The sequence below is a fragment of the Drosophila sechellia genome, unplaced genomic scaffold, assembly GCF_004382195.2.
Source record: "Drosophila sechellia strain sech25 unplaced genomic scaffold, ASM438219v1 U_366, whole genome shotgun sequence".
Lineage (NCBI taxonomy): Eukaryota > Metazoa > Arthropoda > Insecta > Diptera > Drosophilidae > Drosophila > Drosophila sechellia.
Window position 1 is genome coordinate 4,828 of NW_022611302.1, and position 23,583 is coordinate 28,410.

At 42.5% G+C, this 23,583-nt stretch overlaps 1 pseudogene; it reads right to left on the reverse strand.

The window, feature by feature from the left end:
• Window positions 1-1,968: 1,968 nt before the first annotated feature.
• LOC6609884 lies at window positions 1,969-23,474 on the reverse strand (annotated as a pseudogene).
• Between the last annotated feature and the right edge of the window lie 109 nt (window positions 23,475-23,583).

The window sequence follows — 23,583 nt, forward strand, 5'->3', positions numbered from 1 at the left end:
ATCAGGAGCGCTTTTTATGAGCCCCTGCCATTTGGCCGTCGTAAAATAGCTAAGTTGCCGGCATCGCCCGATGTCAAACGTGTTCCAATTAAACGCCCAGTGCCCCGCCCACTCGTATAGTTAATTTAAATGAAATTTGTAAATTTCGTTTGACGGCACGTGACACATGCAAATATGGCAAATAAAAATTACAACTCATAAAAATTGACTCCCTCCGAAGCGAAGTCATCATTTTGCTCATGAAACTGGTGTAGTACAAGGAAACTACACAGGAAATGTATTTTTGACATAATAAATCATGCGAATTTTAATGAAATATCAAATTTCATACTTTGATAATATGAAATCTATTAATGCCTAAAAAATAGATCATATAAACTAACCACTTCGACTCTCTCTTTAAGTTGGTGTTAATTTCGTTTTAAATCAAATAATCACTATTTTTCTTGGTGTAAAATGTGCCGAAATGTCGCTACTTGTAGCTGCCAGCTGCCACGCCCATACGGGCCATAAAATTGTAGAATATGGGAGGAGAAGCACAAAGCCAGCATGAAACTTGGCTACGGGCACTTTAACAATTTTTCTTGTGCTTTAAATTCTGCATGCGTTGCACACACACACATTCAGCACACACCCATAATTTGTCGCGTTTTCTATTGATGCGAAATGTTGATTAAAATGCTGCAAATTGTATTCACTAATTGAAAGGCAAAACTGTCACATTACAAAGTTAATGGTCAGAGGGTTGGATGTAAAGCGGAATTGCCGGCTTTATCAAAGAATTTACGTCTAGTCAATCAAAGGTTAATTGCAAATTGTTGCAAATCAAAGAATTTTATTGCGGGAAAGAGGATAAGGGTGTAACGTAGCTGTTGAAGGGCGCCATAAGTTGTAGTAAGTAAGCCATAAACTTTCATCGCAACTCGCAACGCACAACCACTCGCACTCACATGCATTTTAATCACATAAAACTCACTTATCCTGGCAACATTTTGCGTCATTTGTAAGAGGAAAGTGTGAAAACGATGGAAACAGAAGATGGATATGAGAGCACTTTAAGAAATGGGTATATTTCACCAGCGATTAATTGGAGATTGAACGGGAATCAATTACTAATTAAATATATTAAAAACTATACAAATTATGATGCTATTAAGATTAAAGCCCATTTTATATTAATTGAAACAGACAAGGAATAATTAAATTATTTAGAAGTTTTTAATTAGTTGTTTTATTTGGATTTCAGCTGTAACATGGCTACATTCTTAATTGTGAGATAAAATTTGAAGAGTATTTAAACTGCCTGATTGGTTTTTAGATGACTTTTTGCCTTCCCCGTCTCTTTTTTATCTAACACATTTGCGTTGGAGTATTTGTACTACATACGTGGCGTATGCGCAACATTTGCCGGCAAACAAATTTATGCGGCAACATATAAATCCTGTAACTGTAGCTGCCACAGTTGCTGCTACCAATTCGGTTGCCACTGAGGTTTGCCGTTGTTGTTGTTGTTGTTATACACGCCACACGCAGCTGGCAGTTGGAGGCAAATAGTTTATGCGAAAAGCTCCGAAAAAAGTTTGCAATTTGCTAGCACAGAACATCTTAATTAATAAAGTGCCCCGGGGCAGGAAAACCAGGGGGCGTATGGCAGATTTGGAAATTGTTGGGCTGCACCGCAGATAAATCTCAATTAGGAATACTTGAATGCAGCAATAAACAGTTGGGCCCCCCATTCAAAATGTACGTATTACCCAAACGGAACGAAATTTCATTCACCAAACTCTTCGAGTTTTCGCTTTTTATCAAAGTTTCTTTTTCCTCTAGTTTAACATAAAAGTTTTTTATTTTTTTTTAGCTGCTTTCCTCCATTGCTAATTGACACAATTTCTAGGCGTAAAAGAGGGAAATTAATTGCTTTGGCACTTCGTAACCAATATTAATTAAAGACAAAATAAAAATGGTCGATTAATGATGAGATAATGCAATGGTTTCCTTGTATAGGTATTTTCGTGGATTCTGATCAGAAGACTTGGACCGGTGATTCTCGCGATCGCAGACCAGATATGCATTCGACATGATGGCCACGCCCTCGAGTCCTTTGAACTCCGAGTCCCGGAGCCCCAGAACCGAAGGTCTTCAGGAAACTGCCATCCGGATTGAAGATCTGAATGCGGTTATTGCCAGAATCGGCCACGAATATGTAGCCCTGATCGTCCACGGCCACACCGCTGTGGAGCAAAGTAAAACAGAAGTGTGACCTCAATACTTTGTCAATTAAAAAGGATGATTCGATTTGCTTACCGTGGAAACTTGAACTGGCCATCGTCGGAACCCTCGCCGCCCACCGTGGAGAGGACCTTGCCGTTTACGTCGAAAATCTGCGGATACGGATACGGAAAGAGGTGACAGGCACGGAAGGTGCAGGAAGTTCAAATAAATTGCGAATGAATCTCGATGGTGAGCATATTTTAATTAAAATTGTTCACATGGCCAGACAGGCATGAAAAGCCCAAGGACCGGTGCAACCTGAGGTAACCAGAGGCAACCGGGTGCTATTGGCTCACCTGAATCCGTGGTTATTCGAATCGAAACAATCACACGATCGTGTTCGATACGCTATATAATGCGGATGCTCAAGTTGTCCCTCGCCACGGCCGCAGGAACCGAATTTGCCAACGAAGGAACCATCGGATTGGAAAACCTGACGAATGCGAATATTCGTTATAAGTTGCAAATTAAATGGGCAGGAGCACTCGAAAGGATGGACCATGCAGTCAAAGTACACAAAACTGAAATATACTCTCTTATATATGTATATGTATATATGCTAGTTAAGCCCATGAAAATTGCTGCTGGATGGTGCAGCTCGAGTGTGACAAATTGGGCAAGGCTCGAGCCTCTCCGCCGCCCAAACTTCCACCTGCCGCACTGCATATATAAATATTTGCATGCAAATCGAGACCAAAGATGGCTAGGGAACTGAAAATGGCCTGCCAAAGGATGGGGCCCGGCCCAAATGGTGCATCCTCCGTTTCCTCCTCACCTGCACTCTGTGGTTCTCCTTATCGCACACGTAAATGAAGCCGAGTGCATCGGTTGTTACGCCCCAAGGATAATGAATTTGCCATCTGCGTGCCCTGCGAACCGAAGGCGCGCAGGAATCGTCCTTGCGATCGAGCACTTGTATGCGATGATTGTATCTGCAAGCGAAAAGTAAGAAGGAAAAACTTACTTATTTTCTTGAAATATATAGTGCCTCATTAATGCCTATAACACAGTCAACACGTTTTGAACCATTTATAAACTATAATACATTTCTTATTGGTTCACTCTCCAAATTCCACCAATACGTTACCTTCTTTTCATTCATGTTCAACCTAACTGGCCAATTATAGGGCCATTAATCGTGAATTCCCCACGTTAATTGTGAACCTGTGCCAAAGAGAGATCTCATTACGGGTCCCCAAAAGATTCGCGGGTCGCCAGCCAAATGCGACGCCTTGGAATTCCAAGGTGGTGGACGTGGATTTTGGTTTTCAGCCGTGGGTTACGTGGTGGATGCTGTTCGGGGTGGGCTGATGGTGTTGGCTTAGTCTAAGCCGCTTACGTGCAAAATCAAGTTGACTCGCACAATGAGGATACCCCGGCTCTGGGTGCTTAACGAATTTTGCGTCAAACAATGACAGTGGCTGCCGGAGCTGGGTGATCGGATCTGGGGGTGGGCTGGAAGCGCGTGGATACCAGGAGCACTCGTAAAAAGGTTGCAGATAACATGTGCAGGAGCGCCAAAAGCTCGCACTCGCCCAACTGAACCGGCACATGTTTCTCATTAACGCGGCTATTATGGCTTAGCCTGCCAATTAGAGGAGAGCTAGGAAGCCGGGAATTATCATTCGCCTTTGTTTCGCTTAATTAAACACAGACTGACCACCAGCAGATGCTCACCACTCGGAGATTAAGTATCACTGACAAAGTAGCCAACCATAGCCAGGACTTCGCTAAAGCTATTTTATGAATATGATCTATATAGAATGTTGAACTTTAGAATTTTTCCGCCATAAACCTATCTACGTCATATGCTACCCCTTAACTTACCTATCGGCAATGATGTACTGGCCAATGCGGTTGACGCCACTCCGCGAGGCAGTCGAACTCGCCCTCGCCGTTCCGTACTCGCCAAACTCCTTGACGAAGATGCCATTGAGTCGAAACCTGGACGCGGTGTTGCTGGAGTCGGCGACCACGATGCTATTGTCGGGCCGACAGCCAGGCCGCGTGGCCATGTGAAGGATCCGGCTCGCTCCCCCGGCCCCTAGCTGGAACAGCTGCTGGCGCTTGCGCAGGTACACCTGTTTAGGGATAGTACCTGCCGCTCCGGTTTATACCGGCTGCTGCCACTGCTGCTGCTACCGTAGGGACGTAGGGAGCCTAGCCCGTTTTTTGACCCGTCATCGTCGGAGGGGCCAGCTCGTTGGCCTGACGCAGGGCAATCCAGGCTCAGCCGCCGCGACACATCGCTGGCGGTGCTCCGTCCGCTGGAGCCGCTCGTACCGCTTCCGTAGCGTGCGCATGCGAGGACGACGCCGCCGCCGAAGATGACGTCGAGCTGCCGCGTGCGTGTCGCGTGCGCTGCCGCTACTTCCGCCCGAGTCCTTGCTGCTCTTGTTGCCGTACTTGTTCTTCAGGTACCGCGCCCAGGAGCTCAGCGCCTCACCGTCCTTGCTGTCCGTCGTCGAACTGCCACCCAGTCCGCTTGACCGCGACGATCCCGCTCCGCGATCCGTGATCGGGAGTTGTCGCGCGATTTCAGGCGTGGGAGGAGCGGCTGCGGACAGATCGCTACTGCCATAGCCACTGTACCTGCAAGAGCATTTGGATATAAGCACATGGTTACGGGGAACGAGCCCTCAGGAATGGGGTGAGATGGAGTGTGCTGAGTGCTCTGACTGATTTGAATTGGATGAGGCGCTTTCAACCGAGAGAAGGAGCTGCCCAAGCATTACAGTTTGGTCTTTACGTTGCTTTTATAATTTAATGTTTCTTTAATTTATTATTATATAGCTACCATATTTCTTCTTTCGCAATTTGTGGCAATAATATGTTTTTCATATTTAATAATTAATTTCAATGTTAATGAGCAACTCCTTCTCAGCTAACTGATCTGCATGAGACTGGTGCATGATTACTAGTGCTGCGTATGTACAGAGAGATTCAGAGAATGGGAAACTTCTTGATTGATTCCGGTTAATTCGGTTAATTTAAAACGCGCAGAATTTTGTTTTCTTAACACAGGTAAATGACTAATAGAAACCAAAAAATACAGAAAATAAAAATAACCAAAAGTAAATCTAAAAAGTTGAATTAGTCTAGAGTGCAACATGAACGAGAACAAAACGTGCGAACTTCGGACGTGGCACGCACAGAAACTCAACTTAAAAATATAAAAACGATAAAATCAAATGTAAAAGTAATTTCAATTTAAGTGGTAGAAAAATACAAATATAAACCGGGACAGCACACACGCACAATGAAAGCGCACAACGCACGATAAAATACTATCGGCAGGATATAAATATCTATTTGTACAGCCGATAAATAACCTATGTACACTTTAAGGTTCCGTACTCAGGCAAACAAACTGCAGCCAAAACTAGATGGATCCTGAAAACAAGCACTTGTTTGTGGATCATTTTGTTTGGGTATACGGCTTGCTAGCATGATACTGAGCCCAAATAGCTTGGGGATGGTCAGGTGTTTAGCTGAATATCTGGTGTCTCACGCGCACCTTGATGCCAGGTAAGCGGACGGCGAGACCGTGGTGGGACACCGGCTCATCCAATCCTCGTCATCGTTGCCAAACTGATGGACGAGCGGCTGCGCGCCAGTCGGGTGCGTCGCTCCTTCATGGCCAAGTATCTGGAGCGGCCCGTTCCATAGCGACTGTCCGAGTCGTCGCCGTTCCGGTGGCATCCTCATCGAAGGAGCGTGGCGTGGATAGCGAGGGTTGCTTACAATGGCGCTCTCTTCTTGTTAGAAAGCGGCTTGTGTAGCTGCAAAAATGTTGATTCGGTTCGGTTTTGGTTTTTGGTTTTGTTTGGTTTGGTTTGATCTACGTCTTTTGGTGTTGTATACTTAATTTTCAACAGTCTTTTAACTTAGTAGATATGTGTTTTTGCCTTTGCCGTAGCTGTTGCTGTGTGTCTCTTTCTCATTTTTCAATTAAGACTAATCCGCTTAATCAACTAACTTTTAACTAGGTTAGTCCGTGTCTATAGTTTGTGTGTAGGTCGCATTTATTGGCCATTAAATTCTATTAAATATCGCAAAACCGAGCACAAGTTATAATTAAATACACATTTCGCATTATCGAAAGTTAAACAAGTAGTTGGGAAAAGTTCGGTTAAGTACGTGAAATTATGGCGCCAAAAGTCGTCCTTGCCTGTGTGTCAGTGAGTGTTTTTATGTTGCTGGGTGGTTGGTGGTTAAGAAACACAAAAAGCAACAACTACTACAAAAATCAACGAGTACCGTTGCACGGATAAAGAACATAAATTAAATGCTTAAATCTAGTGAGTACGAGTGCAGAAAGGCACGCAACGCAAAATGGGCGAACACAGCAAAAGCAACAGGCAGTATCGTCAGGCAGCCCAAAAAGTAGGCAACACTTTTGCTGCAGCTTGCTTTACTCAAAAAAATGGCTGAAATTGCCACTGACTCCCTGTTTACACTGTTTAATTGCCAACGATAAAAAATAGCTTAAACAATTGGAAGTTATGTACTCGATTCGACGTTCATCGATACCTCCTGCCTAATATTTAATATTGGATTTATTTTACTGCGTTATTATCATAAAACACTAAACACATGCTGGTAGTTAAAGCTCGTATAAACGTTTTTCTCTGCTGATATTTATATGAAATCAGTTTATACTTTGCATAAAATCCGATGAGAGCTATACTTTTTATAGAATATAATCTGTAGTAAGTGGCTGAAAAAATCATTGAAATACTAATTCACATTGAACAATAATTTTATTCGTATTGCCGCATATTATAATATTTATATACGTTCACAATAAACCTTTTTAATTGGATTGCGGTGCAATTGATATTGATTTTGATTGGTTCTTTTGAGGAATTTTAGTTTTTAGAAATTCCAGCTCTAAGTTGCCCAATTAAAACAGTATTTTATGTGGCTGAAAACCTTTGCTTTTTGGTTAAGCATAAATCCAGCTTCATTCTCACTGAACAAACACCTAGATAAATACGGCAGACTGACTGATGACTCCTGGAAAATGTATATATATGTATATATGCTGCTACTCGACGGATGGCAAATAGCAATTTATCGCATTGTTCCAGGGTAGTAAGAGCGATGAGATGATTAGGGATGTGGAGTGGCAGTGGATAGGGTGCGAAATTGGCGGAGGACGAAGGACTGTTGTAATTACATTACGCTAGATTTGTTGCAGAAGAAAAGGTTCTGTACGGTGTTTGTTGTCGTGCAAAATAAAATTAAAAAGTTTTGTCGCCAGCACAAGGACTCGCATCGCATCGGCCTGAACCGTTCGAATGATCCTTTGAAAAGGTATTGACAGAGAGACATAAAGGCGGAAAAACAGAAAACCGACGGATGACGGGCGGACGGGAAAGCGAGAAGTAAAGTTAATTTCCAGCCCTTTGAGTGGCGCTTTCTGAAAGCACCATCCTCACGAATCTATTTGCCCATTGAAGTGACTCCGAGTACTCAATTGGCGAACTTGTTCAATTTATTTTCAGCTAACATTCAAATGTATAATCAATAGGGTAAGCACTCGTTCACATGAGTTGGCTTAGTGGCATGGTTAGGCGGGATTGGTACTTTAGGCATATTTCAAAACGCATTCATCGTTATGGTTAACAAACATTAACTATGAATTGCATTGATTCGAGTCCTTTGGCCTGAGTTTCTCATTATTGTATAGAGTATACATATCGGCTAGACATCGGCAAGTCGCTTTCGGTAGCGAGCCGGCTGGTCTGCTTATGTACGTATGCTAAAGGCAGTGCACTGCAAAGATCATTGTATAGAGAACACAAGAGAAAGAGAGTGATAGAACGGTGTACTGTGTGTGTTTACCTATCGGGAATTGCATGTTGTGCTTGGGTGTATCTGTTTCTGTGTGTGCGAGTGTGTCGTTTGCTATGTGAAGTTATGAACTTGACAATTAGACGCCACACGAGGCGTATGAGCAACAAATGGCCAATGCCATGTTAATGCCAGCACGGAGCAGTTGTGCAAAGCTGCAGCAGTGAGATACATGGGATACAAAAGAAGTCTTAGAAGCACTCATTTAAACGCATGGAACTCATGGGTAACCAATCCGCAACCAAACCAAACACAATTATCCAGTAGGCGTATCGATTAAAGCCGCTCTGCAGTCGTGTATGCAACTGATTACCTAGTTCAAATTGTAAATTAATAGCAGCCGTGTTTTTTGCAGGTAATTCAATTAGTGCGGCAAACAACGAGGCAAAATTACCGAGCTGCAATATTTGACACACAATTATTTTCCATGCCCATCAGATATGTATCTCTATCTTTTCGTTAAAGAGCGGCAGTTACTAAACTATTACACAGAGAAGAAAAAATTCATAAGTTTTAAAACACACTTTTGCTATGTAAAGTACTTTATGCGGACGAAAAGAAAATTCAAGAAAGTATGTATAAACGAATAACAATTAAGTGTCTGGCATACTTTCACAAAAATAGAAAGTACCATGAAACCAGTGAAAGTTTTTATCCTCTGTGCGGATAATCATATGTGTTTTTCATATTATTTGAACCTCTTTAAACATGCAAATTAGTCGTTATAAAACTACGAAATCACGAAAAAACGTTAGAATTTTATACTGGGATGTTGGGTGGAAATACCTGCTTCCGGTGCCGCTTCCGTAGCATCTTCGCTCTCACTTGTTGATGTGGCGCTGTACCGCTCGTGTGCGTCCGCCGGTGGTGCCGCTGCCACTCCCATAGCCGCTGCTCGAGGGCGTGGCATAACTACTGCGGCCCGCTGCCGTCGATGAGCTGTCATCGCGGGATGCTCGCCGGGCCTCCAGGCGATCCCGGTAGATCCACCAGTGGTGAACTACTGGCTGCCGTGGTTGAACTGCCGCGCTGCTGGGCGTGGACTTGGTATTGGTGTGCTGCTGGTGCACTGCTTTCGCCTTGGTCTCCGGTTCCGATTCGGATTCGGACTCCGAACTGTCTCCTCCTCGCTGCTGGAACTGGACTCTGCCTTCTTCTTCTCCGCCGAGCCATTGGTGGTACTGGCGTGCTATGCTGTGGCAGGAAGCGACTCACAAAGGGCTTCTTTTCCGGCACTGCCGTAGTATCCCTGGCAGTGAATACCTGGATGACTGGGCGCCTTGGCATTTTGGCTTGTCGAATTCTGCTGGATGTTGCAGGTGCCGCCGCAGTTGCGGATGTGGATTGGCTGCCACAGCCGCCGAACTTGCTGACTCTCGGTGGAGCACTGCTGTCACTGCTACCGGATCTTTGGGTCTTCTTGACCGCTGCCACCTGGCGGAAACGGCGGCTTCGACTGTTGGATTGTAGGAGTGGGAGTTGCATCAGAGTCTGTGGCGCTCGCGGTCTGAGTTAGTTCGATTTCGGTTTTGGCAAGCGACGAAACGAGTAACGAATGCGATGCAGATGCGAAATAGAGAGATTTAGAGATAGAGAAATAGAAATGACGATGCTGAGATGTGGATTGCTGATGGGCGGGTGTCTAGTGAAATTTGGGAGAGCAACTGATTCGCAACTGGCATTTCTCTATGGGAAAATGTTGGTGTATAATAACAAAAATAGTTAAGAATTGGTAAGCTAGTTCAATTAATTAGTACAAGAACTATAATTACGTTGAAAATACTAAGTGTTAGCTCTAGGTCGATTTATACATATTTATAGAGTGACTAGCAAGCAATGTTTACGTAAATGATTTTACTAAAGTGGTTTAATTTGAAGTTGACCCAAGTTTGGTTATTATTTCTCTATATTTTCCTTGGAAAAATCTGTAAAAGCTTTAACTGGGAAGCATCGAAAATTTAAAAATCGTAGAAACACAAAGTGCCCGGCATACGAGCCTTTTCATTACGTTTGATATTTCATCCACTTCCTTTGATGTGCTCCTAATTGATCAGACAACCTTTTCCTATTCCCATTCAGTAAATGCCAAAAACAAGACAAATATGCAGCAGGCGTGCATATTCCACTAAAGCACAACTGGATGTAAATATGTACATGTATGTGGTATATTCATTCACACAGATACACACGCACACTCTGGCAGCTGGAAACATTGTTAAACTGACGGAAGCAGCCGCATCGCTGACACTCGCATGATGGTGAAATATTCGCCATTGAACCCGGCTCTGTCTGCCATTTTCGGTGGGCGGCTGACTGGGAAGGGGCGTGGCAACAATGTGTGAATGCATGACAGGCGAAAAAACGGTGGGTGGGGATATAGGAGGCGGGTAAAGAAATACATACACAACAGAGATATTTACAGCGGACATCAGAAATTGTAAACCAACAAAACGGCAACGAAAATATAAAGAAATGGTTGAAAAAGTTTCCTTTATAATGAGAGCGGAGCAAATAAATTGGGAAATAACCAAGAGATGTATATCTTGTGACCATGGTCTGCGATTTATTCAGCTCGACACCATTTGCCAAAGAAATTTAGTAACATTTAAGCAAATTAACATCACTACCACATCGTTCTCTACTTGCAAGAGAGATTCGCAGAGATATGTAGATATAGACATAGTTAGATAGATAGATATAGAGAGAAAGGGAGAAAAAAGAAAGATTCGAAAGAAAATAAATGTTACATCAAAGGAATTTTGTAATTTCTGTTTGCTTTATTTGCTTTAAAATTTTGTGCAGTCTCTAACTAACGATAAGGTAAAGGATGTTAAGCTACATAAATAAAAAATTTATATATCCATATATTTGTATACAATATTGTACAATTCTGATGTCCGAGCTTTGGGTCGAAACTTTACCTTGCATTGCATTCAAATTACTTAGTAGATGCAAAAGGTTCAGACCCAAAACAGCATTAGGTGAAAGGCGCTCACAAGACAATAAACGTAAGTAAACGGAAAGGAAAAAATAATAAACAATCATAATAAATAAATAAAGACTTAAGCTTAACGTACACATAAAATAACAAGAACAGAAAACCAGTTGCGTAAATCAAAATAAATAAGAACCAACATAATGGGACAAGTCAGAGGAAATGTTTTTGTTAGGTAATATTAACAGTAAAAGTAACGATAAACAGTTTAGTTAGGTTGCTCCTTCGACAGGATCGTCAAAAAAAAAACAAGGATAACACTTACGGAGCGGAGGGAAGTTGAACGATGGAGCACAAATAAAGAACGAAGCACACATGGCGTATACGCAATTATCGTTTTAAGTTCTTTCGGCGGGATTGGCACAACAAAGGGTAAAATACTGAGCTAGGCTACAGTGACAGCGATCCTACTATATAGTCTACTCAGTAATATGTAAATTGATAGCTATCTACACGAAAGTGAATTCCTTTTCTTAAGGTGTACACTTCCTATATATATATATTTCTGATAAGAAGTATTCAAAAAAAAGAAGTATTCAAAAACTTTTGTATGTATTACTATTTGTTATCTGTAACTGTAACTCAATTCAATCCTCCTCTTCCTCTTCATCCGTGACCTCAATCTCCTCTTCTGTGTACTCTTCCTCTTCCTCTTCGTCTTCTTCTGGAATTTCTTCGGTAGATTTATCTGTTTCTTCCACAAGCTCCTGATTGCTAATGTCGTCTACTGGGCTTTCTTCCACTTTGTGCGCAATTTCATTCTCGGGTGGAAGTACATTGATCACTGGGAGATCTTGACTCTCTATCTCGATTACCCTTCCTTCAATTTTCTCCTGCTCTTCTTCACTTTCAGTGGCTGTTACTTCTTCGTATTCGGAAGAGGATTCTTCCTCCTCTGTAACTTCAGAAGAGGTCGGCTGCAGAGCTTCCTCTGGTAGGTTAAGCAATTCCCTAGGAGTCCCTTCTACAGATTCCTCTACTTGTTCTTCCTCCTCCTCCTCCTCCACCTCTTCTTCTTCTTCTTCCTCCTCCTCCTCTTCTTCGCTGTCACTGCTTTCACTGGCCACGCTTTCTTCTTCTGTATTTGCCTCATTCACACTTACCTCTGCTCGCGTCGTGGATGTCGCACTATTACGCACTGGGGACGCCGCCTGGTTGGAGCTGCCATCGCTTTCTTCTCCTCCTCGATTCTTCAGAGCCGCCACACGCTGATCGCTGGCGGTTTCGCCACCACCACTGGACGTCGATGTAGCTGCTCCACCTGTCGATGATGAGCCGGCATTCTTGCGTTTCTGGCGCGCCAGCTCCTCCTCGTCGGCGGCGGTCTGCTGATTCTTTTGCTGCTGCCGTTGCATGGCCGCTTTTTGGCCTGAATGGCGGCCTGAACGGCCGCCTGAGCTGCGGCAGCGGCATCGGATTTCTTCTCCTTCTTCTCCTTGCCAATATCGGCCAAGCGCTGGACAACGCGCGAGCAGTCGCTCAATCGGATGATGCCGCTCAACTGGCCGCGGGACACATCCTCGCTGTCCAGGACGCGATCCTTGCGTTCCTTGAGCTCCTGCTGCCGCTGCTGTTGCTGCTGCTCGCTGTCGGAGTCGTCGTTCTGGTGGGATCTCACGAAACGCGAGCGGAAGCGGGAGGATTTGCCCGCCCTGCCCGAAGAACCGTCGTTGTCGTAGTCGTTCTCATAATCGTAGTCGCCACCACTGCGACCATAGCGATCATTGTTCGCCTGGGTAGCACTGCGTTGCGGGCGTTCACCGAACTTGCGACCGCCCAGCACGGGCTCATCGTTGTAGCCACTGCGCTCCTCCTGCTGGCGAAACTGGGTGGCCAGGCGGTGGTCGCTCTTGGATCGCATCAAGCCCGGCTGAAGAGCACTGGGCGGCGCCAGATGGAACTGCTAACCGAACCGCCACTTGGCGTCGAATGAGGTGCTATGTTTAGGTCACCGAAGGTGGCCAGGTTCATTACTAGCTGGTTGGGATCTATGGAGACCAGGAACCTCACTCGTCGACTGTAGTCGTTGTTCTCGTACTCGAAGTGACGCAGGAACTCCACCGTCTTCAGGAAGATCTCCTTGGTGTCCATCAGCTCACAATCGTCCCACTCCACGGTCTCGTTCATGTACTTGTCCACCGTGTCGCAGTTGCTGGTGATGTTCGTGATTTCCAGATCGAGATTCTCCTTCAGCGTGGTCAGATTGCGCAGCTCCACGGCCAAGTAGCGATCGATCTCCCCCTTTAGCTGGTCAGATCGATCCTTGATCGCCTTGGTGATCCTTTGGTAGATCTCATCGATCTCCTCCGTCACACTGATGGCGTTCGTCTGCAGACTCATGGTGTTTTTCTCGATGATGGCCAGAGAATCCTGAAGTCGGTGCAAACTGCGCCGGATCTATGGAGAGATATGGGATGTGGATCATTAAGTAAAATAGCAAACAATGGTGACAAGTTAAAGCCATTTTAAGTAATTTTGATAAATGGCTGCTCACCTGTGAGTTGAATCGCGTGATCTCTCGTCGCAGAATGTCCATGTGGGCGCTTTTGCAGTCCTCGCAAATCTTTTTCTCGCAGTGTGCGCAATGGACAGATAGGCTTTTTCCGAGCAAACGCCGCAACGCTCCATAATTTGACCTGCAAGAGGCGAACGGGGTAAACACAATTACTTATCACACCTGGCTGCCAAAAACACACTCCCAAAAGGGGCAACACAAATGACTTTCCGCCCACTTGGGTTGGACAATAAAATGCCAAGTATGCCGGCGGCAGCAGCAGCTCATCAATTTGCACTCTTGGCAACAATCTTGCCACATGTCAGGGATGCCAAGCGGATTGGAGGGTGTGAGGAAATGTCGAGGCGGATGTCTGTTGCATTCACTAATGCGATTTCAAGAGCACGAAATCAACTGCACCTAAGCGCCAGTTATGCAGCTATACTCGAGTGCATATCTCTGCACTGAGACTTAAAACTGAGGCTTAAAATATCTTTGTATTGCAAGAAATAAGTTTGAATGTTTCAAAACTATGATTTTACACTTAAATGTCACATGCAAGCGTTTTAGCAAATAATATGGCTTGATATTTTGCACTTTTTCATTTAAGTTATGTTATTCATCAGAAATTTCGAAAATCGTAGGAAGCTCGGGTATTTTGAAGATTTTTCGCTGAGCCTTCCGTTTGGTGGGGGTCACATCCCTTGGCAAGGGATCCTGTGGCTCGTCGACTACAGGATGCCTTCAATGGGGCAATGCAAATAACGAGCCTCAGCAATGGAGCTGCAATGCAAACATGGCGATGAAGATGTAGATGTCCTCCTGCTGCAGCAGTCACAGCTTGAAAAAGTAAACTTTTCTGCATCAATTGCTGGCATTGGCAATGCCTGATGAACACCCCTCAGTAGTTTTCCCAGCTTTTTCCTCCTGGTTGACAATAAACCAGCGGGAGATGGTGGCAAAGGGGAGCAGGAGTGTCGGAGTGCCTTGTGCCAATAGTTGTCTTCAGTATTTTCTCATGTAATCATATGGAAAAGTGAATTTGCAAATTCCACATGAAAGTTGTACGAGTGCTCGTTGTCCTTGCTATATCCATAACATGAAAAGGATTCCTTTGTTTCACACATTTGCATAGCTTAGGAAATTTGTGCAGCAAGAGTACAAAAAAGAAAAGATTCGGATGCACAGTAAATATTTTTTAAATATGCTAACGAACTTAAAGGACATTATTAATCAGTTGTATCTAGTATACCCTCAAAGGCATAGACTTGAATGCCTCAGTTTACCAACATTGAGATATTTTTGATTTAATGCAATCTATAGTATTACACCTAATTTTCTTTTGTGCAATAGTTAAGCTAAGAACTTTGTCTGCCTTATTAACTCACACTTGATCCTGATTGCAGCTCAAAAGTTGCAAGCCATTTGCATATTTACCCACCACCATCAAGTTTTGTCAGATGGAATTGCGTAGTCACGCCTAAGAGGAGGTTGTTCCACCAATTGGTTTTGGCCAAATGCAAATTGCTCAAACGAAATCAATTTGGTTTTGCTTAGTTTTAATTGCTATCAGATGGCAGGAGCGCCTGACTTTTTAATTGGAAAGCCAAACATAATGGCAAATGATAGTTTTTCGTCCTTGATTTCCATCGGCATTTTTGCAAATTTTCCGCTCGTCGTATTTAGTGGAATTTAATTAAAGTTACAACAATGACTACAAGGCAATACTTTTTATTAATAACATTTTTGTTTGCCTTTTGCCTTTGTGCACTCAACTTTTTCGTTTGCAAACTAATCTGTATGCCGGTCGGAATTTCCAAGCCAATATTTATTATTTATTACCAAAGGGAGAATTAAATTTGCATTGTTTTTGGCATTTACACAATAAAAAGGGCTAACATATTTACCTGATGTGGGATCGGGCAGCTCTCCGGTGATTTCGATGTGCAGCTCGAGGAACCGTTGTAGGGTGACATTCGTTGGGAAGGCCTGGACGCCATTGTAGGGTATCCGGTGTTCGGCACGACATTCGGGGCATTTCACCTAAACGATTCGCAGAAGTGGTGTTATTAGTCAAGAGGATATAATTGGCCCAAGGCGCTAATTCAATGCTAAATCCCTTTTAAGGTAATTGAAACAAGGTTGAGCACCAGGCTTTTGGCAGTAAGCTTCTTTGGATTTAAATTGCATAACCCTAAGCCAACTATCAAAGGCCATTGTTCTCTTATATCTACAATAATTGTTCGCAACTTTAAAAACCTTTCACATTTCGTTAGTTGCATGTGAAGGCATCTTGAGTGCGCTCTTCATATCCTGTCATCGCCGTTTTGCCATAAAGATCCATTTCAGTTATGGCTTTTTCATTCGCATGACAGGTATTGCAGGCAGTGATTTCCCCCCCTTATTAATATTATTTTTGGATAGCATTTTTCTTGAGTTTGGCCAACACAATGAAAATGCTTTCCAATTATTTGCGTGGCGCTGGCCAAAAGCCAAAACAAAATTTATAAATACACGCAGACTGAGGCGCTCTATAAGTAGCGCGGCACACAGATACACACTTTCGTACACTTGTGGGTTCATTCGAGCCTACATATATCCACGCCTTTCTATATAATTTTTCAACAAGATATCTACGCAAATGCGCCGCAAGCAGCAAGATAAATACAACATTTTCGGGGGCGTCTTGTTGGGCGCCTCTTTGTTTTTCCACCCATCGTATTTTCCCTCATTTCCCATGCGAGAGTTTAGCTTAAGCAGTTACACAGAAGAAAATTTAAGAGCTATAAGAATCTAATATTGCTAAAAGTCAAACTAAACTTTAACCTTTTAAAGTATTTATTTGTGACAAGATTCCCTAAGCTTTAACTCAAGCATATTGCACTGCTTTGCCAATTTTCTCAGTGTACATCAGCGATGTGTGACGTCGGCGGCAATAACTTAAATTGCCGCTCACACACAATGCATTCGCACAGTGGGATGATTAATGATGATCGCCTTACCTGGCGTCGCACGTAGTCCACCAGCCCCTCCATGCAGGGCTCCATGCAGAAGGAGTGCTGGCATGGCAGCAACTTGGGAATCCTGTACCGGTCCAGGCAGACGCAGCACGTCAGCAGCTGCTCGAATTGCTCCATGGCTCACTGACATGAAAATGAGAAAAAGACGGGGGTGGGGTAAACAAATGCAAAACAGTCATTAGACCTGATTCGATTATACCGCAAAAAGCGCTGTCAATTTGATATTCATATCATTATAAATTCAGGACTCCCTGCCCTTCCTAATCTCATCATAAGACGACAGACCGTCTGTCAGGCGGTAAGCCTCGTCGCAAAAAAAAAAAGAGAAACGCAAAAATCGAGAAAAGCAGGAGGAATCCGATTGCCACGAAATTCTTGCATTTGAATGAACACGCAACGGCACAGGACTGACTGAAAGCCAGAACCCAAATGTCATACAATAAATTGACCATTTCGTTGTCGTAAGTCGCGAGCCGGCTTCATTTGGCCCGGGTAAATACACTAAGCCACAAATCTGCTTATGGCTGCTTCATTAAAAGCGGATCTGACAAGTTTATTTAGACGAAACCGAGATGCTCAACAGTATCAGATGTTTGCCAACCCTCCCATGTTTCGCCCTCATCAGCAAATGAAAAGCGAGGAAAGCGACGCTCGCAGATGAAAATTCTCTATACGTTGTGTATCCCTAATTTCGCTGCACATGACTTTTGACTTCCTTTGAATGTCAGTCAACATGTTCACCAAATAATGAGAAGTATTTACGTTTAAATGACTTTAGGAATTTGGCGAATGGTCCGTATAAGTAGGTAATTGCATTTATTAACCCCTTTTAACATTTCTGATTCACAATGCTAAACGCGCACCATGATTCACTCTTCAACTGCCAACAAATATTTGCATTAAACGTTTCACTTTTATGATGTTTACTATATCCATGACGTGAAAATAAAAATGCGAACTATATAAATCAGCAGATGAATATTCATTTCTTTGGCAAATTCGAATTCCCTGCTCGTTTTATATAGTTGAATAAATATGACTTTTTATTCTAAATAAAAAAATGTATGGTTATTTGTATTCCAAAGAGACTTGAATCTTTAAAATAGTTCGGATGAAATTAGTTGATTTTAAGTAAGGATATGTTGAAGACAAACTATCATCAGCACACTTATGAAACTCATGTTTAATAGTCCATCTGATTGACATATAATTCATCAAGTAATCGACCACAAGCAAACTGCACATATTCCGAGTAAATTGTGTGTGGCAATAAATCATATATTTAAATCAGCTTCCATTGCACAATTTCATAAGCTACTTGCAACATTTTTTCAGCACTCTGCAATATCTTTCTCACATTTGGAAAAGGAGCATTGCTGGCCGCAGTTGAGATTTTAATAATAAAAATGACACACATTTCGTATTAAGAGGGAAGAAAAGCAGGCAGCCGCCGCGTATATGAAGTATAGTATAAATATAAATACGATTTCGCCGTTGCTGGCAATATGCATCGCGTATACGCCGCGTGTGTCGCGCACAAAAACGCTCACCAATGCGCACTTCCTGCTCATAAATAAACTGGGAGTGTGGCGGATGAGGATGTAGCGGATGGAATCGGTACCGTGATGTCCATGATGCCCACCGCTAATTGTCGTGCGTCTGTTTGCCATTATTGTCGTGTTTGGCTCGGTTTGGTTTCGGATATTTAAAGCATCCATTTAATGCGGCCAAAAGTTCACAATGAAGCTATCGCAAAAAGTGGATATATGTACGAGCTTACCGACATATGCGAACAAAGTGCAATTAACTGGAAAATGCGCTTAAAATCAAATTGAATAGAAATTCTGTCGTTCTCGCAAATTGTGCGTGGTAAATAAAGGCAAAACGGGTGGTCCTTTTAGAAAGTGGAGGTCCTTTTTCTGGTTTCGAGCGAAGTGCAGTGTGTGTGTGTGGCGAAACTAATTTGGCCATTGCATTTGTGAATCGCTGCTGAAAGGATTAAAATGAATAGCGAAAGCTGCTCGCCAGCATAATGAAAGCCACCAGAAGGCGGCATAACTACCAAAATCCAGCCACCCCGTTTTACATTTTCATTTAAAGGTGGAGAGGTCATTCAGCTGGGTCCGTTAATACATACATCCATACATATACGCATACATATTTATGTATATATATAGTGGTGAATGCATTCGCGGCTGTGTGAGTGAGTTTCAGAAATACCAAACCAATTATCCGTGAAAATGTTAAATGCTCTTGAAGCTGAAATCTGTGTTTTCTGGTTTCCTTTGAATTTCCCCACGGCTCTTTGCTTTCATTCAAACGCCAAATTGACTGCGACAGTTGTTCAATGTTTTGTTTACAGAAAAAAGAGCACAAGAAAATCATTAACCTTGGCGGGGGTTAAAATTAAGTCGAGTTATGCGGCAGGAAACAGTAAATGGCGAACGGGAAACGGAAACGAATCACTTGACCCTGGGAAAGTTTTTTGCCAAATGTAAAAAAACTAAAATGGGTCAAACTTTTCGCGCTGCTGACAGTTGGTGACAGAAAATCATCAACGCAAAGCACTGAAAATTGAAATCAACACAACAAAATTGAAATGAATTCGATGAAATTTGGGTCAGCCAAAACTGAGCAGAAATCACCAACAAAAAAAAATTTAAATACATAGAAACCTCAGCAACTTACCAATTGAAATGGGAATCTATTTGGCAATCCTTGCTGTTGCTGTCAAAGCGGCACTCGAAGGCAATCATAAAATGCAATTGGTTTTGGTAATGCGAGAATCCTTAAAACTCAGTCCTTTTCAACTCGTTTTCGGCAATTTCATTTAATGAGTACAATCGATTTCCGTTCGCCTTACTTTACTTTCAATATATCTAATTCGGTACGGTGTCGTTTAGTTTTTTTTCTTATATATTTTTTTTAGTTTTTGCTGGGCAACACGCCTAGTAGAATTCGATTGGAAATGTAAAAAGCGACTGATGGCAAGTGAAAATTGCCAAGCACACGAGCTGAGCAACAGTCTACAATATTTTAAATATATATATACAATCCGCGGCATTCTCTCCCGATTTCGTATCTGCAGATATATACCGTCTATATATTGCCAGAGAGCGAAACAAAACAAAATGCGCGATCGTCAGACACAAACGCAAAAATATATTCTTGGCATCGTGCGTATGTATCTTTATCTACAGTGTGGCTGCAGCACCATTAATGAGATACAAAGATACAAATGAGTACTTCGCAATGCATGTTACTTCCAAATGGAGTTCCCATTTCTCGCCTCGAACCTGGACATCGGCTACTTATTGGATTAACCGAAAAGATTTTCCTCCATTTAGTACGAATACATGCACGCACACTCTTGACGTCATCAACTGAGCTGATTTTCTCATTCGGACGCACGCCGGCATTTTCCATCTATATCTCATTGCTGGGCTATTTGTGTGCTTTTGTGTATCTCGCTGTAACGGGCCCTAAAAATAAATTTCATTGAAAATTGGAGCGAACATCGCTCGAATTCGCTGTTCCGTCAAACTAGTAAAACATTTCTCAGTGCCAAGTGAAAAGTTTCTACTTCCATCAGAAGTTTTCCCTAAACTTAAGTAGCAGTTAACCATTAGTTTGCTGCAATACGAACTAAAATTTCATATTCCATTCGAAAAGTTGTCCCAAAAAGTTACAATTATGCTTTTTCTCAAATGGATAAAGCATGTTCAAAATATCTATCTGTATCTATTAACTACAAATTGCATTCGGTGTGATATTATATATAGAAAATGTATGTGAAACATTATTTAATATTAATATTTTACAATTTAAGTTCCCTACATAAGCATTTGTTACTTTTACCAAAATAACTATATCCAGTTTCGTAGTTTTTTTCTGTGCATGCTTCTCAAGGTCAGAACTTCGCTCCTCTAGCTCTGTATATATCTTTCTATCTCCCTATGGGAATATGCCGAAAATAGAACTCACTAGCCCGGAATTCACAGACTGCAGTCTGCACTCCTAGGCCAAAAAGAAAAAAACAAATCAAGAAAAGAAAACTGCACTGTATTTTTGGGCTATAAATAAACGGAGCAGGCGGCGGAGCAGATGTAATCGAAACTTTTTGATATTTTAGCTGCACTCCCAAAGGAATACTAGAGAAACTACAAAGTATTGTGACGTTCCAATTTCAGCGGTGATAACTTACGTTTCCAAGTGGTGTTTTCTTCTTATTGTTTACTTGGGTATCCGAGGCGCCCTTAAAAGGGGCCTGTTCCTTTGGCTGTTAACTCTGCTGGCTGAAATTAAAAGGAAAATATATTAAATTTAGAGGCAATGGCAATGGTCAGTGCCAAATGTGATGAGTAATCGATTGGGCTGTTGGCCAGTGCTCAACAGGAAACACAGCGAAATGGGAGAGACAACCTGGCGACACCAATCGAATCAGCCGCCATTTATTGGTTAGCTCGATTTCGGTGAATTTGGGAGTGGAGGGGTCGAGTAGCCATTTACCTGGCCATTAACACGCTGCGCATAAGCCGCATCATGCCAACTTAATTATACGACCTCAAAGGCTGCAGCACGCAAAACAATGATGAAGGTGGGAAGCTGAAAGTTGGAATTCATTGGATGGCATGGGATTGGATGGGATTGGATAGAATTGAATGGTATTCGAGTGGGCGCGGTTGACAGTCGAAGATAATGAAGTTCGGAATGCGCTTAAGGTTCGCTTATTGTGCACTGCGACAGATAAGCTCCTCGGTGGGCCACACACTCTTGACCAGGTTAATGAATAATCAGCTGGGGTCATGCATATGGCTGCGAAGGTAGATCATATTAATTAACTTGCCGTGGCCGAGTTCGACCAAAGGAAATAATTAAACAATGGAAAACCAATTTCCGAAACTATAATAACATGATTACACCGCCGCGGCGGTCTTTTGAGCATCGAACGCGTAAAGGAAATTTAATAGAAATAAATTGTTCACATAATTGCATCGATTTCCCTTATAATTAATTTTCCTTAATGTGCACAATTCTGAGCTGCACTGCGCTACTAAAATGAAGCATGAAAAATTATACATCAATTCATACATTTTATGATGATTTCGTTTTTAGTATCATTGCAGACAAAGTATATTTTATGATTCGATTATATTTGCCATATAGAAATGTTTAAACATAATACAAATTTCAGGAACCAACAATTTAAGCAACAAGTGACTTAAAAACTTCAATTGTTCGAAAACAATGAAAACAATATCTGGATTATTTTCCCACATTTGATTTCGGTAAAATGACTGCTATTTGTCTGTTAAAACAATAAATTTTCAACCAAAAAGTGTACAACTGTACCTCGTTTTTAAAGTAATTTTAAATAAATGGAAACAGCTAATAAGGCAACACTAAGAAATTATAAGCAATACATTTACTTTAAAGTTGCCAGCGCGCTACTTTCTAGCAGTTGTTAATTTAAGCTGCAAAAGTTGGCCAGTAAATTCGAATCAAAACTAGTTTAGGTGGATATCTATTGCCAGCGTGCTGCAATGGCACTTCTTTAATGCTGCCAGCGACCTTAAACTTCCGCCCAGCTGAAGCACACTCGAAAAGAGCGGAGGATTGAAGGGGTTGAGGGGCAGATGAAGTGAGATGAAAAGAGGCGAGCGCTTGCAATAAGGCTAAAAGGAAAACTGGAAAAAATCTGTTGCCTACTTTCAGGCTGCACATAAATTCAAACAGCACACGCCTCTCTCACTTAATCTTCCGTATTATTTTTATTTTTATATTTCGAAACGAGAAATTAATTGTTTGTGTGAGAGGTGTGAAAATGAAAATAAATACGAGAAATCGCACCACAAACATTCCGAATGGAAGGCGAGAATGGAGAAGGAACAAGCAAAAGCAAAACCGAAACAAAAGCAAACAAAGCAATCAATGATAAGCGAGCAGCGGGCAAAAGACAAACACAAACAGCAGAAATGGAAATAGAAAATCTCTGAAAATGTCGCTGATTGAATCGAACTAAAAATAAGGCAGCAACACGGCGTATGAGCAATGTGCGTCTCTGTGTGCGTGCCTGTGTGTGTGTGGGCAAATTATTGCCATGCTTTCTGATGAGATACGCGCACACACACACACGCGCGCGTAATATAGCGTATAACAGATCCTCATCAACATATATTTGTATACATGATTATGTCAAAATGTGTTAATAAATTTTGAACGCGAAGCCGAAGGAGATGAAAATAATTTTGACAGCTTTTCACAAATGTGGGAGTGTGCACACGGTGGGATGTTGAGAAGGTGACATTTTCACAAGCTCCTTCTCTCGCCGGGATTCTCACGCCTTTCGCCGTTTTCTCGCCTTTTTTTTTTTACATAATCAGCAGCCATTGAATGCGCGTCGAGCTCAGCTCCATTTGAATGCGTTTCCAAAAACGAGTTTAAAATGAGGATGTATCCACCCCGTTCGACTCACTTGCGTGGGCTTCTTCTATTTCCTGATGCTTCGCGAAACTCTTGCAAATTTATTCGCATGCCTTGGCGGCACAAGGACTTTCACTGACTTCACTTTCAAACTGAGATACGATGTGTTACCGCCTTGGCTCAAATCAACACTCGCGTCGCGATTACTGGTGCTTTTGGACAGGATATGTCGCACCCTCACGCACAGCGCGACAGGTGAAAGATCTGTGGGCAGATCTTTGCACCCCGCTATATACACTTGATAGATATATATATGTGGATATAGGTGGATGGGAATCGAACAGGGCTATAGCTATTATCGGCGTATCGGTCCGCACGTCCACTCGCGAGCGTGCCAGAAATGAAAATGAATGTTTTCTCTGCTCGACTCTCGAACGCTTGATGATCAGCCGTTCTTGAGGTGAAATTTTATAAATATAACCTGTGGCAACGACAAAAGTGCCAAGAATATTTCTGCGTCT